Below are 12,045 nucleotides of genomic sequence, written 5' to 3'. Positions count from 1 at the left end.
AATAAACCATTCACACAGATAAATGCTTTGTGCACTGGAACCAACGAACAAGTCAACGGCAATCGGTAACCACAATTTTGTTTTGCTTTTCTTCTCACATTTTTATACAGTTGTGCCTCCTAAAGTCAACCCACAAGCGAACCGACAAAAAGGAACGAGTAAATTGGGTCAGATGTATAATTAGTCGATGTATAATCCCGGTACATTCAATGGATCACCAGGAACAAATATGTTGGTATTGCTGCAGAAACACCCTACGCAGACGGTGACGACAACGTGGAGTCCTCACGGCGGCAAAGCACACAGTCCTCCTGGAAGTTGGTCAGCTGAGAGGTGTAGAGCCCCGGATTGCTGCGGTAGTGGTCGATGTGACGGGACGACACAGTGTCGCACGACCTCACCTCACACCCTGCTTTCCGTTGCCTCTCCACGAATGACTCCACGGACTTTGCTGGGATAACCCGAAAGAGTAAATGGCACTGGCGGTCTGAGAACTTGCGCTGCGGGTGCACTTAAGTCACGGTACTTGCAAACCGAAAAAACCCGTCATAGAACTTGCATTGCAGGTGTAGATAGGTCACATATGCCATCTGAACCGGCCAGCTGCCCTATTTTCGAGAAAAACCCGTCATAGAACTTGCGTTGCGGGTGGAGATAGGTCACATTTCAAATTTTTCGTTCCTGGACATTTTTCTAAAGTCACGAATCACAAATATTTTTAATAAATATTTTTTAATTTATTGTTCAAGAACATTTTTTTAAGTCGTGAATCACAAGTTTTAAAAATGTTTTAAATGTTCACAACTTAAAAAAGATGTTCGCGAATCACAAATATTTTTCAATTTATCATTCGCAAACATTTTTTAAAGTCTTAAACAAATAGTTTTCAAAGTAATAGTTCACGAACATTCTCAAATTTATTGTTCACAAAAAATTTCAAAATTTTCGTTCGTGGACATTTTTTAAAAGTAACAAATCACAAATATTTTAATAAATATTTTTTAATTTATCGTTCGTGAACTTTTTTTAAAGTCGAGAATCAAAAATGTTCACGAATCAAAAATGTTCCCGATAATTTTTTTAAAGTCGTGAAGAAATATTTTTCAAATTAATCATTCACGAACGTTTTCAAATTTATCATTCAATTTTTTTTTCAAAATTTGAGTTCCTGGAATTTTTTTTATAGTCATGAATTACAAATATTTTTAATAAATATTTTTTAATTTATCGTTCACGGACATTTTTTTAAAGTCGAGAATCACAAATATATATTTTTAAACGTTCGCGAACATCTTTTTAAAGTCGTGAACATATAGTTTTCAAATTTATCATTCACGAACATTTTTTTAAGTCACGAATCACATATATTTTTAAAGTCGTGAACAAATTTATCGCGCTTAATCATTAGAGGGAGAAAACCGGGCAGCTGGCCGGTTTAGATGACCTGTGTGATCACTATGACGGGTTTTTCCAGTTTACAAGTACCGTGCACCTGTAGCGTAAGTTCTTGGACCGCCAGCGCCACTTACTCTAACCCGAAATAGCTACAACAGCAACAAAAAGCACAACTAAGCTTCAAATCCCAGGGTTTCAGTTAATTCTTGATGCCAGAAATTCAAATCGAGTGCAAATACCAAAGCCAGCCCGTGTTACTGAAAGTATGAAAAAGTATCTTCTTCTCACTCTCCTCCCGGACACAGCATCCCCACATTCTTCTCGGCCTTCCCTCTGACGTTATAGCTGACAATCTCGGACGTGGGGAGGGTGAAGGTCACACACACCATGGAACTCCCTGGATGTGTAGTGATCGGCATATCTCTTGAGATGCTTCTGCTTCGAGCCCAGACACCCGAGCAGAACCACCATCGTTCGGAACTTATCTGAGAAGCCCACTGCACGCCCTAGGGTCAAGCAGATGCCAATAGTACAGAACATCCAACGAGGACGAGGAGGAAGGGATCGCCGGCATCGCTACCTCTTGCTCTGACGAGATCTTGGCAGACTTCACATACTGGTAGACCATCTGGATGACCGGTAGGGACGTGACAGGCGCCTTGGCCGGATCGAAAGCCTGGAGATTGCGTGACAGGAACTGCAGACCGGACAGCGCCAGGGCCGAAGCCTCCGGCCTGCTGGCAGGAAGCGACATGACCGCATTATCAACAAAGCTGTGGTGGGACAACTTGTCCGGCAGCTCGATGGAGGAGACTGCAGCAAATGCGGCAACCTCAATGGCGGAGAGAGGGCACTCGCGCTGAAGGGGCGCGGAGAAGGTAGCCATCCTGACTCTCAACAACCAGATTCAGCCAATAAGGAGGAGCTGACGTCTGGTATTTATTTATCAGAACTGCTATACGTACGATGAATTCGTACGATTTTGCGTACGACAGTTCTCAGCAGCCGTTCGATCAACTTGACGGACGAGTGAGATCACGTCGTACAAAGTCATACACACTATTCATCGTACGCACAACAATTTCGTTTATTTATCCTTCCCTGCCCTGAGAAATAGTAGGAAGAAGAAAGCATCAAACATCGCTGGGTGTTTACACTAGATCACTAGCAGTAGGAAAATAGTAGCAATCTGCTGTGCAAGCTGCTATCTCCTGTCACTCATTTTCCTTTACTTATTACTTTGGACAGTCTCTTCATAGCACCTGCATCATAGACAAACACACCATAACTGCATCGTAATGAACCTCGAGAAGAGCAAGAGGGTTTCGACGAAAAACATAGAGCAAGTTTCACCATATGATGGTACCGTGTGTATAATCAATCAGTATGACAATTTAACTGGAGGTTTTTTTACGGTACCTTGGTACTCCCTAGAGTGGAGTGGGAGTACCGATCAAATTCATCCGTTGGTTTGCAGGGTTAGTTTAGTCCTTTCTCCTGCTAAAGAAGTATTGTTTTTTCATCTTTAATCTGGGTTCCCAAATCCACTAGCCTAATCAAGCGCATGCGGCCGCGCAGCCGCTGCTGGAGGCACTTTCATCGCCGTGCGACCAGTAACAAATCAATCATGTATTTTTTCAAAAAACTGAACATTGATCGCCGTAGGATGTATGGTAATTTGAGGCGAACAAACCTGTTGTAGTGTGCAGTTTCCATCAACGACAGAATTCCGTCTGGATTGCATAACTGTCCCAGCCAGAAAGATTTAATTTATGGATTAATTATAGATCATCAGAAGGGGAAGATGCTGATCTGCACAGGAATTTCTCGCGGAAGATTCGGATGGGAAAGGATTGTCGCTCGGGAGATTCAGATGGGAAATAATTTCTTAAAACGAATTCAGACGAGGAAGATGATGATCTGCGCAGAAATTTCTTGTGTAATCTGCGGCTCGGGCATCGGGCATGGCTCTATTGCATTCATGCCTATGGGCATGCAGGTTGTGGCTTCAGCGCTCGGAGCACGTGGCTGCCCAACCATTCCCGCCGGCGGCCGAATAGCCGGCGCATTGCCACCATGGAAATTGCGCATGAACTTCGGATTAGGAAATTAGGTATATTGTCGAATTACTATTTTAGCCCTCTGGTCACGGTACTCCCTTCTTTTTTGGGGTGGTACTCTCTAACGTTAGACCTAGAGTACCAGTCAATATAAACCATTGGATTAGGAGGAATGAACGGTCTATATTAGTTAGAGGGTACTGTAAAAGAGCTCTTTAACTGGACTTCTTCAGCCAAACTGATCAAATACTTAAATGGCTCCGAGTTGGCCGCGAGCCACCGAGGCTCCTCGGTCAAGATGGCAATGGGTCCCGAAACCCGCGTCCCCGTGGGTTTTTACCTTATTAGGGGACGGGGATGGGCATCTTCTCATCCCTGCGGGGCTGTTGTTGGGTACATTATACAACCCGACACGTTTCATGGGTTTACACCCGTTTTGGTAGTCCCCGAACCCGAAACCCGGCAATACTCGCAAAACAGTTTTTTCATGTTTAACTTTAGCTTGAGCGAATTTTGATCTTCCCTAGGACTTGGTACTTGATTTGGCATTGGAAGATTTGAAGATGGTCCTTTAGAGGCTTGGAGTTGTGAAAGATTCCAACTTTAAAGTGATTTGTGAACTATAAATTCTATTTCAGAACTTATGCATTGGACCATTTCGTCTCGTTTGTGCTCGTGATTTGTGAACCAAGAATTCTATTTAACTTGTGGAATTGCACATCTTGTTGAACCATGTATGGCTGAAATCTTATCATCTTTGTTGCTAAAATCTGATCATCCTTGTTGCTGAAATGTGGTATCATGCTGCTGAAATACACTCTATATAACTGTCGAACCATCTACTATTGTTTTTTGTTGAAATTTGCTGAAGTTATGCTGCTGAAATGTGCTTGTTTTGCTGCTGAAATGTTATTCTTTGTCATCACTATGTTTGTTTAAATATTTTGATTTTCTTGTGAGTTTCCCGTGGGTTCCCCGAAACCCGATGGGTTTACGGGATGGGCAAAAAACTAACCCCGCACATGGTGATGGGGGCGGGGACGGGTTTACGATTTTCTCGTGGGGATGGGTTTGGGAAGGCAAAACCCGATGGGTTTCGTCCCCGTTGCCATCTTGACTCCTCGGTGCTGGCGCTGCTCTCTGTGGCCGCCGGAGGTGGGGTTTCGCCAGCGGCGGGCGCGGGGCGTGGGTCTCCATGAGAAAGATGAGAGAGCGGAGGGGGGAGAGAAGGGATTTGTCGTGTTTGTGGCCTTCATTCTCACAAGACCACGAGGTATATGTACGCACGCACTCGAATGCTATTTATCCACTAAAAAATGCTATTTATGCCAAGAGCAACTATTTGAGGAGCGCTCATTCGGGAGCCTCGCCAAGAGTCGCTTGGGGTGGGCTGCGAGCACGCCACTTGGCACGCTCTCAGTGGTCGCCATGTGTCACGCTCTGGGCGCTTCCTTCGGAATTTTTTTTATTTTTCCCCTCGCATTTTCGGCCTTTTAGATGGGTTTTTTCCTTCTTCTTTTTACCCTTTCGGTTTTTTCACCGGTCTTTCTTAACTTTTCACGTGAAAAACTCATTTTTTTCTCTTCCGCGAGAGGCATGGTTTTGCTTCCGCGAGACGCACGGCCATGCCTCTCGAAAATGAGAAAAAAACACGTTTTCTTTTCTTTTTTTCTTCTGTGAGAAGCACAGTTTTTCTTCCGCGAGAGGCACAGATTTACTTCCGCGAGAGGCATGGTTGTACCTCTCAGACACGAAAAAGAACGTGTTTTCTTTTTTTTAGCGAGAGGCACAGATTAGCTCCCGCGAGAGGCACGGCCGTGCCTCCCAGAAACGAAAAAAAAAATTCTTTTTTTCCTTACGTCGTTTTTCTTCTGTGAGAGGCACGGATCTGCTTCCGCGAGAGGCACGGCCGTTCCTCTTGGAAACGGCTTTCGTAAAGTGAAAAAAAAGTGCTCTCAGTGTGGTTTTTTCGTCCGTTTTTTTGACAAAAAAGTTTGTCAAAACCTTTCAACATAGGATCTAGTTTTGAAGATCTCAACGTAAGGAATCTAACGGTGAAAACGGTTTGAGATTTGGATGCACGATTTAAGAGAGAAAACATTTTGAATGAACAGACACTAGTAGGGAAAAGCCTATACACAGAAACTTACTAGTAGCGAGGGTTAAAACCCGCGCTACTGCTATCAACTTAGTAGACTAAGCGGTCTCTACCGTGCCCCCTGGGACATGCCATAGTAGTAGCGCGGGTTTTTAAAACCTCGCTACTACTAAGTTTGATAGCAGTAGCGTTGGTTTTTAGCCCTCGCTACTACTAAGTGGTGCCATAGTAGTAGCGAGGGGGTAAAAAACCGCGCTACTACTAAAGGTCCCATTTTCAAACTCTACCCTCCCCTATGGATCGCCTTTTCAATTTTAAAAAAAATAAAAGAAAATGATGAAAATGTCAAAAAAATAAAAGAAAATAAGTTTCCCATGTGATATGTGGTCTAGTTGTTGGGAAAATTTGCAAATATGAATTTCGACTTTATTTGCAAAATCTCTCGAAAATTTGTAAAAATGGGCATAACTTTTGCATACTAACTCGGATGAAAAAGTTTTTTATATGAAAAATCATCTACTTGAAAAGTTACATCCAAATTTAATTGGGAGAACCCCGTTAAACATTTTTAAAATCCTCAAAAAGCTAACAGAAAAAAAGTTACGGGACTTTTAAGATCTGGAGGCAAAAAAATTCAAAAAAAATTCAGTTTTTTTTATTTTTGTTAAATCTGGTCAAACTATGGTCAAACTAATTATTCAAGAATATTAGTGTTACTAAATAATTATTTTAGTTTTTTGAATTTTGGTCAAATCTGGTCAAACTATGGTCAAATCTGGTCAAACTATGGTCAAACTATGGTCAAACTAATTATTCTAGAAATATTAGTGTTACTAAATTTTTAGAACAATAGTTTCAAACTCAAACAGTGAAATTTGTGACTTCATGCTCAAGCTAAATTCCTGAGGTTAATAGGATTGACATCTTACTATTGTCAGGAAAACAACAAGTGCTCAGTCTGGAGTAGTGAGAGGATGGGTGACCGTCCGGGAAGTTAGATGATTTGGAATGATGAGAGGTGATTAGAGATTAAATTGAGCAGCGATGAGGGGTGACTAGGGACTTGAGGTTAAAATAATTCAGAAATTTGAAAATTAGTGAAAAAAATCAAAAAATTTCCTGTACTGGTAGACCATCTGGATGACCGGCTGGGACATGACAGGCGCCTTGGCCTGATCGATCGAAAGCCTGGAGATCGCGCGGCAGGAACTGCAGACCGGACCTGCTGGCAGGAAGTGACATGACCGCATTATCAGCAAAGCTGTAGCAGGAAGCGTACGACAGTCCTCAGCAGCCGTTCGATCAACTTGACGGACGAGTGAGATCACGTCGTACAAAGTCATACACACTATTCATCGTACGCACAACAATTTCGTTTATTTATCCTTCCCTGCCCTGAGAAATAGTAGGAAGAAGAAAGCATCAAACATCGCTGGGTGTTTACACTAGATCACTAGCAGTAGGAAAATAGTAGCAATCTGCTGTGCAAGCTGCTATCTCCTGTCACTCATTTTCCTTTTCTTATTACTTTGGACAGTCTCTTCATAGCACCTGCATCATAGACAAACACACCATAACTGCATCGTAATGAACCTCGAGAAGAGCAAGAGGGTTTCTACGAAAAACATAGAGCAAGTTTCACCATATGATGGTACCGTGTATAATCAATCAGTATGACAATTTAACTGAACTTCTTCAGCCAAACTGATCAAATACTTAAATGGCTCGGAGTTAGCCGCGAGCCACCGAGGCTCCTCGGTGCTGGCGCTGCTCTCTGCGGCCGCCGGAGGTAGGGTTTCGCCGGCGGCAGGTGTGAGGCGTGGCGTCTCCATGAGAAAGAGGAGAGAGCGGAGGGGGGAGAGAAGGGATTTGTCATGTTTGTGGGCTTCATTCTCACAAGACCACGAGGTATATATGCACGCACTTGAATGCTATTTATCCACTAAAAAAATGCTATTTATCCCAAGAGCAACTATTTGAGGAGCGCTCGTTCGGGCGCCTTGCAAAGGGTCAATTGGGGTGGGCTGCGAGCACGTCACTTGGCGCGATATCAGCCGTCGCCACGTGTCGCGCTCTGGGTGCTTCCTCAATTTTTTTTAATTTTTCTGCTCGCATTTTCAGTCTTTTAGATAGGTTTTTTCCTTTTATTTTGCCCTTTCGGTTTTTCCACCGTCCTTTCTTGGCTTTTCATGCGAAAAACATATATTTTTTTTCTCTTCCGTGAGAGGCACGATTTTGCTTTCGCGAGAGGCACAGATTTGCTTCCGCAAGATGCACGGCCGTGCCTCTCGGAAATGAGAAAAAGAACGCGTTTTCTCTTCTTTTTTCCTTCCGTGAGAAGCACTGTTTTGCTTCCGCGAGAGGCACAGATTTGCTTCCGCGAGAGGCATGGTTGTACCTCTCGGAAACAAAAAAAAACGTGTTTTCTTTTTTTTGCGAGAGGCACAGATTAGTTTCCGCGAGAGGCACGGCCGTGCCTCCCAGAAACGAAAAAAAATACTTTTTTTCCTTACGTGAGAAGCACGGTTTTTCTTCTGTGAGAGGCATAGATTTGCTTCCGCGAGAGGCACGGTCGTTCCTCTCGGAAACGGCTTTCGTAAAGTGAAAAAAAGTGCTCTCGGTGTGGTTTTTTTGTCCGGTTTTTTTGTCAAAAAAGTTCGTCAAAACCTAGCAACATAGGATCTAGTTTTGAAGATCTCGATGTGAGGAATCCAATGGTGAAAATGGTTAGAGAATTGGATGCACTGTTTAAGAGAGAAAACATGTTGAATGAACAGATCTAAGAAAAAAGGGAAAACTCCCGGATTGCGACAAGTCACGCACATGCAACGCGCCACTTGTCACAACCTGAAAAGGTGGAAGTGATCTTTGAATGGAGTATTTCTTAATTAGTGATTTCAGTTTTTTTTAGAAGAAATTAGAGATTTCAGTTTATCCCTTGTTGTGAGCAATAAGATTCGCGTGACTGTCGGTACGAGCGTTAAGCTGGGACAGCCCAGAAAGAGCGTGTTCGCTTGAGTTGGCCGGGTTCATGAATGGTTTCTCAGCCAGTTTGGGGATGGTTTTTACCGGTTTTCGGAACCTAGGTTTCTGAAACTTTTTTTCCGGATTTTTTCTTTTTTATATAATACTCATAATTTTTTTAAAAAGGGTCAAAATCTTCAAATTTTGTCTGGACTTTCATAAATTGTTTGTTTTTTCCGAAAAACAATTGAATTTAAAAATTGTTCATGTTTTTACAAAAAATGTTCAGGTTTTCCTAGAAATGTTAGGAATTTTCAAACTCTATTTGCAATTTCAAACAATGTTCACAAATTTGAAATAATTTTGGTGCACATTTTTTCATGTCTGAGAATAATTTTTTAATTAATTAATATTTTCCAAGTTCGCAAGATTTTTTTGAATACGTGAATTTTTTTTAAAATTATTGTGAATAATCTTTGAACTCAAAAACATTTTTTAAAATTCCTGATTTTTTTTAAATGCGAACATTTTTTGAAAATTTTAACAATATTATGTTTTAATTCATTTTGAATATGGTGAACATTTGTTTGATTTCGTAAACATTTTTTGAATTCAGGAATGTTTTTCTCTTTTGTGAACATTGTTTGGAATTTTTGTGACATTTTTTATTTAGTAACCGACCTAGGAAAAATCAAATGACCCAAGTAGAAAAACACCTAGGGAAAAAGGTGAAAATACCGCGTTATTGGGCCGCCCAATAGCGGTAGACTTCCAGCAGCAAGACGAGCCGTCGCGGTCGCTATGAGCGACACATATCATCGCCCATATATGCAAGCAATGCCATGCATTCGAAAAAATATGGTTAGCCACAGCAATATAGCACAAAGCGTTCCGGCTTTGCGATGGAGGGGCTTCTTTGCGGCGGTTCCTATTTAATGCTCCGTGCGTCCAAATGTCGAGGAAACGCACGGGAAAACCAAGCTAACAACCATAGTGGGCCGGCCACGTTAGCCATAGCACCAAGCCTTCCGGCTTTGCGAAGCTTTCAGAAGGTTTCTGTTTGAATGTTACCGCTTTTGGTAACCTTCTAAAGGTTCTGGTCCAACTTTTTCTGTTACTGGTTTTTTTATTTTTTATTTTTTCAAATGTTCATATTTTTCAAAATTGTTTGGAATTTAAAAAATGTTCACAAGTTTTAAAAATTTGCGTCTTCACATATTAATTTTTTTTACATTTTTCGATAAAAGGTTCAACATTTTCAACAACTGACCATGTTTTTTAGAAAATATTTAAAAAGTTCAGATATTTTCGAAAATGTTCGCATTTTCGTAAAAGAGTTCTCAGATTTTCAAAAAATGTTCACGTTTTCAAAGAAGTTCTCAAATTTCAGAAAAATGGCCACATTTAAAAAATAATCATTTAAAACAAATAAATTTGGTAGTAACCCAAGTCTCTACAGTGCCCGTCTCGCTACAGCCCCCCCCCCCTCCCGAGGCACTACAATACTCCCTGCACGTACGTACCCGTAAGCCGGTGGTGAGGTGGGAGGGGCGGAGGAGGAGGCGGCACGGTGGTGCAGGAGGTCGGAGGTGAGTTGAGGAGGAGGCGGCATGGCGGGAGCGAGATGGCTAGGCTAACTGTTGGGAAATGTTGCATGGAAAAGAAAAAAAATTCTACGCACACGCAAGATCTATCCATGAAGATGCATAGCAACGAGAGGGGAGAGTGTGTCGTACGTACCTTCATAGACCGTAAGCGGAAGCGTTTATTACGCAATTGATGTAGTCGAACTTCTTCGCAATCCAACCGATCAAGTACCGAACATGCGGCACCTCCGCGTTTAGCACACGTTCAGCTAATGATGTCCTCACCTTCTTGATCCAGAAAAATGGGCGAAGTAGTGGATGAGTTCCGGCAGCACGACGGCATGGTGACGGTGATGCTGATACTACCTCCACAGGGATTCGCCTAAGCACTCCAAAAATTTGGCCGAGGGACGAAACTGTGGAGAGGGCGCCGCACACGGCTAAGAGATTGTGGCGGCCTGTGTGTGGCGCCCCCTCCCTCATATATATGTGGGGGAATAGGGGAGGCAACCAGTTGGCTCCCCAAGGGTGGCCGCTAGCCCCCTTGGGCTCCTTCCCTGTGGCGCCCCCCTTACCTTGTCTGCACAAGGGGGGAGAGGGAAGGAAGGGGAGGTCGATGATGAAGCCATGTACCTAGGGTAGGGTCATGGACCTGTCCAAGATACCCTCCCCAAGGACATCTCTAGAAGAAACTACCTTTCAGTCGACCTGGAAGGATTCCACTCAACGGACTCGAAGACACTCGACCATGAAGCCACTCACTCGACCACCAGGAGATCTAGAGTCACTCTGCACACAAACGGTCGGTCATTAAGTAGTCTTTATGGTCATCATAGCACTTTATGTATGGCGTTACCAGTAACGCCAGATCTTAATGTATCTTAAACCCTGCATAACTGAGGGCCGGAGGGGTCTGGCGGACTCTATATAAGCCACCCCCCTCCTCAGTGTAAAGGGTTCGCACCCCTGTAACTCATACGCACATAATCCAGTCGACCGCCTCCGGGCTCCGAGACGTAGGGCTATTACTTCCTCCGAGAAGGGCCTGAACTCGTAAACATCTTGCATATACAACTACTCCATAGCTAGGATCTTGCCTCTCCATTCCTACCCCCCTATTCTACTGTCAGACTTAGAACCACGACAATTGGTGCCCACCTTGGAGCAGGTGTCTTAGCGACTTATTGGAGAAGTTGCTATTGTTCCGATCTCCTTCATCATGGTTTCAGGCGGAGTTTGCGTTGAGGGCCGCGAGATCCGTCTCGGCACGCTCACGTTCATCGCCGACGACTCCGCTTGGCTTCAGGAGGCTCGACTCGACATCGACGTGCTTCCCGTCCGTGGGGCGACGCACTTCCGCGCGTGCGTCCGCGGCGTCCTCCTGCGGCAACCGTCGACCCAGTATCGGTCGACCCCTGTGTCGTCCTCCCTTCCTGTCTCCTGCCGGCGCAAGCGCTCCGGTCGGTCGAGGCTTCAGCGGTGGGTGAGGCACGCGGTGGCTCGCCAGTCGGCCACTCCCCAAGTCGCGGCGATCGAGCCCGACGAATCTCTCTACAGCCTGTTCGACCTGTCGACTGGCTCCGTAGAGACTGCATCCGAGTGCGACAGTAGTGATTCGATGGCCGAGGTTCTGGTGGTCAATGGACCACGCAATCCTCCCGATTTTCCCTGCACCGATGGAGTCGATGGCGGAGGCGATCCGGCGCACGTCCACGAAGAATATCAGCCCGAGCCCCTCACGTCACTACAAAGGGAAGATCTTCGCCGCCGGAACATGGATGCGCTGCATACTCCTATCGTTGGAGAAACCCCCGATGCTCGTGCCTTAGAGGACGCGCGTTTGGCCAACTTGGCTGAGCGCACTCGACTGGAGTCGACGTCAACTCTTTCCACCACCGACTCAGGTATATCGAACTCCGATTCAGAATCTAGCAGCTGCAGC

At 44.2% G+C, this 12,045-nt stretch overlaps 1 pseudogene; it reads right to left on the bottom strand.

Moving 5' to 3' along the window:
- Window positions 1-1,525: 1,525 nt before the first annotated feature.
- Window positions 1,526-2,281, bottom strand: LOC119346634 (annotated as a pseudogene).
- Between the last annotated feature and the right edge of the window lie 9,764 nt (window positions 2,282-12,045).

The sequence above is a fragment of the Triticum dicoccoides genome, unplaced genomic scaffold, assembly GCF_002162155.2.
Source record: "Triticum dicoccoides isolate Atlit2015 ecotype Zavitan unplaced genomic scaffold, WEW_v2.0 scaffold45853, whole genome shotgun sequence".
NCBI lineage: Eukaryota > Viridiplantae > Streptophyta > Magnoliopsida > Poales > Poaceae > Triticum > Triticum dicoccoides.
The sequence above is the reverse complement of the archived record's forward strand: the minus strand, read 5'-3'. Positions and strand labels throughout refer to the sequence as shown.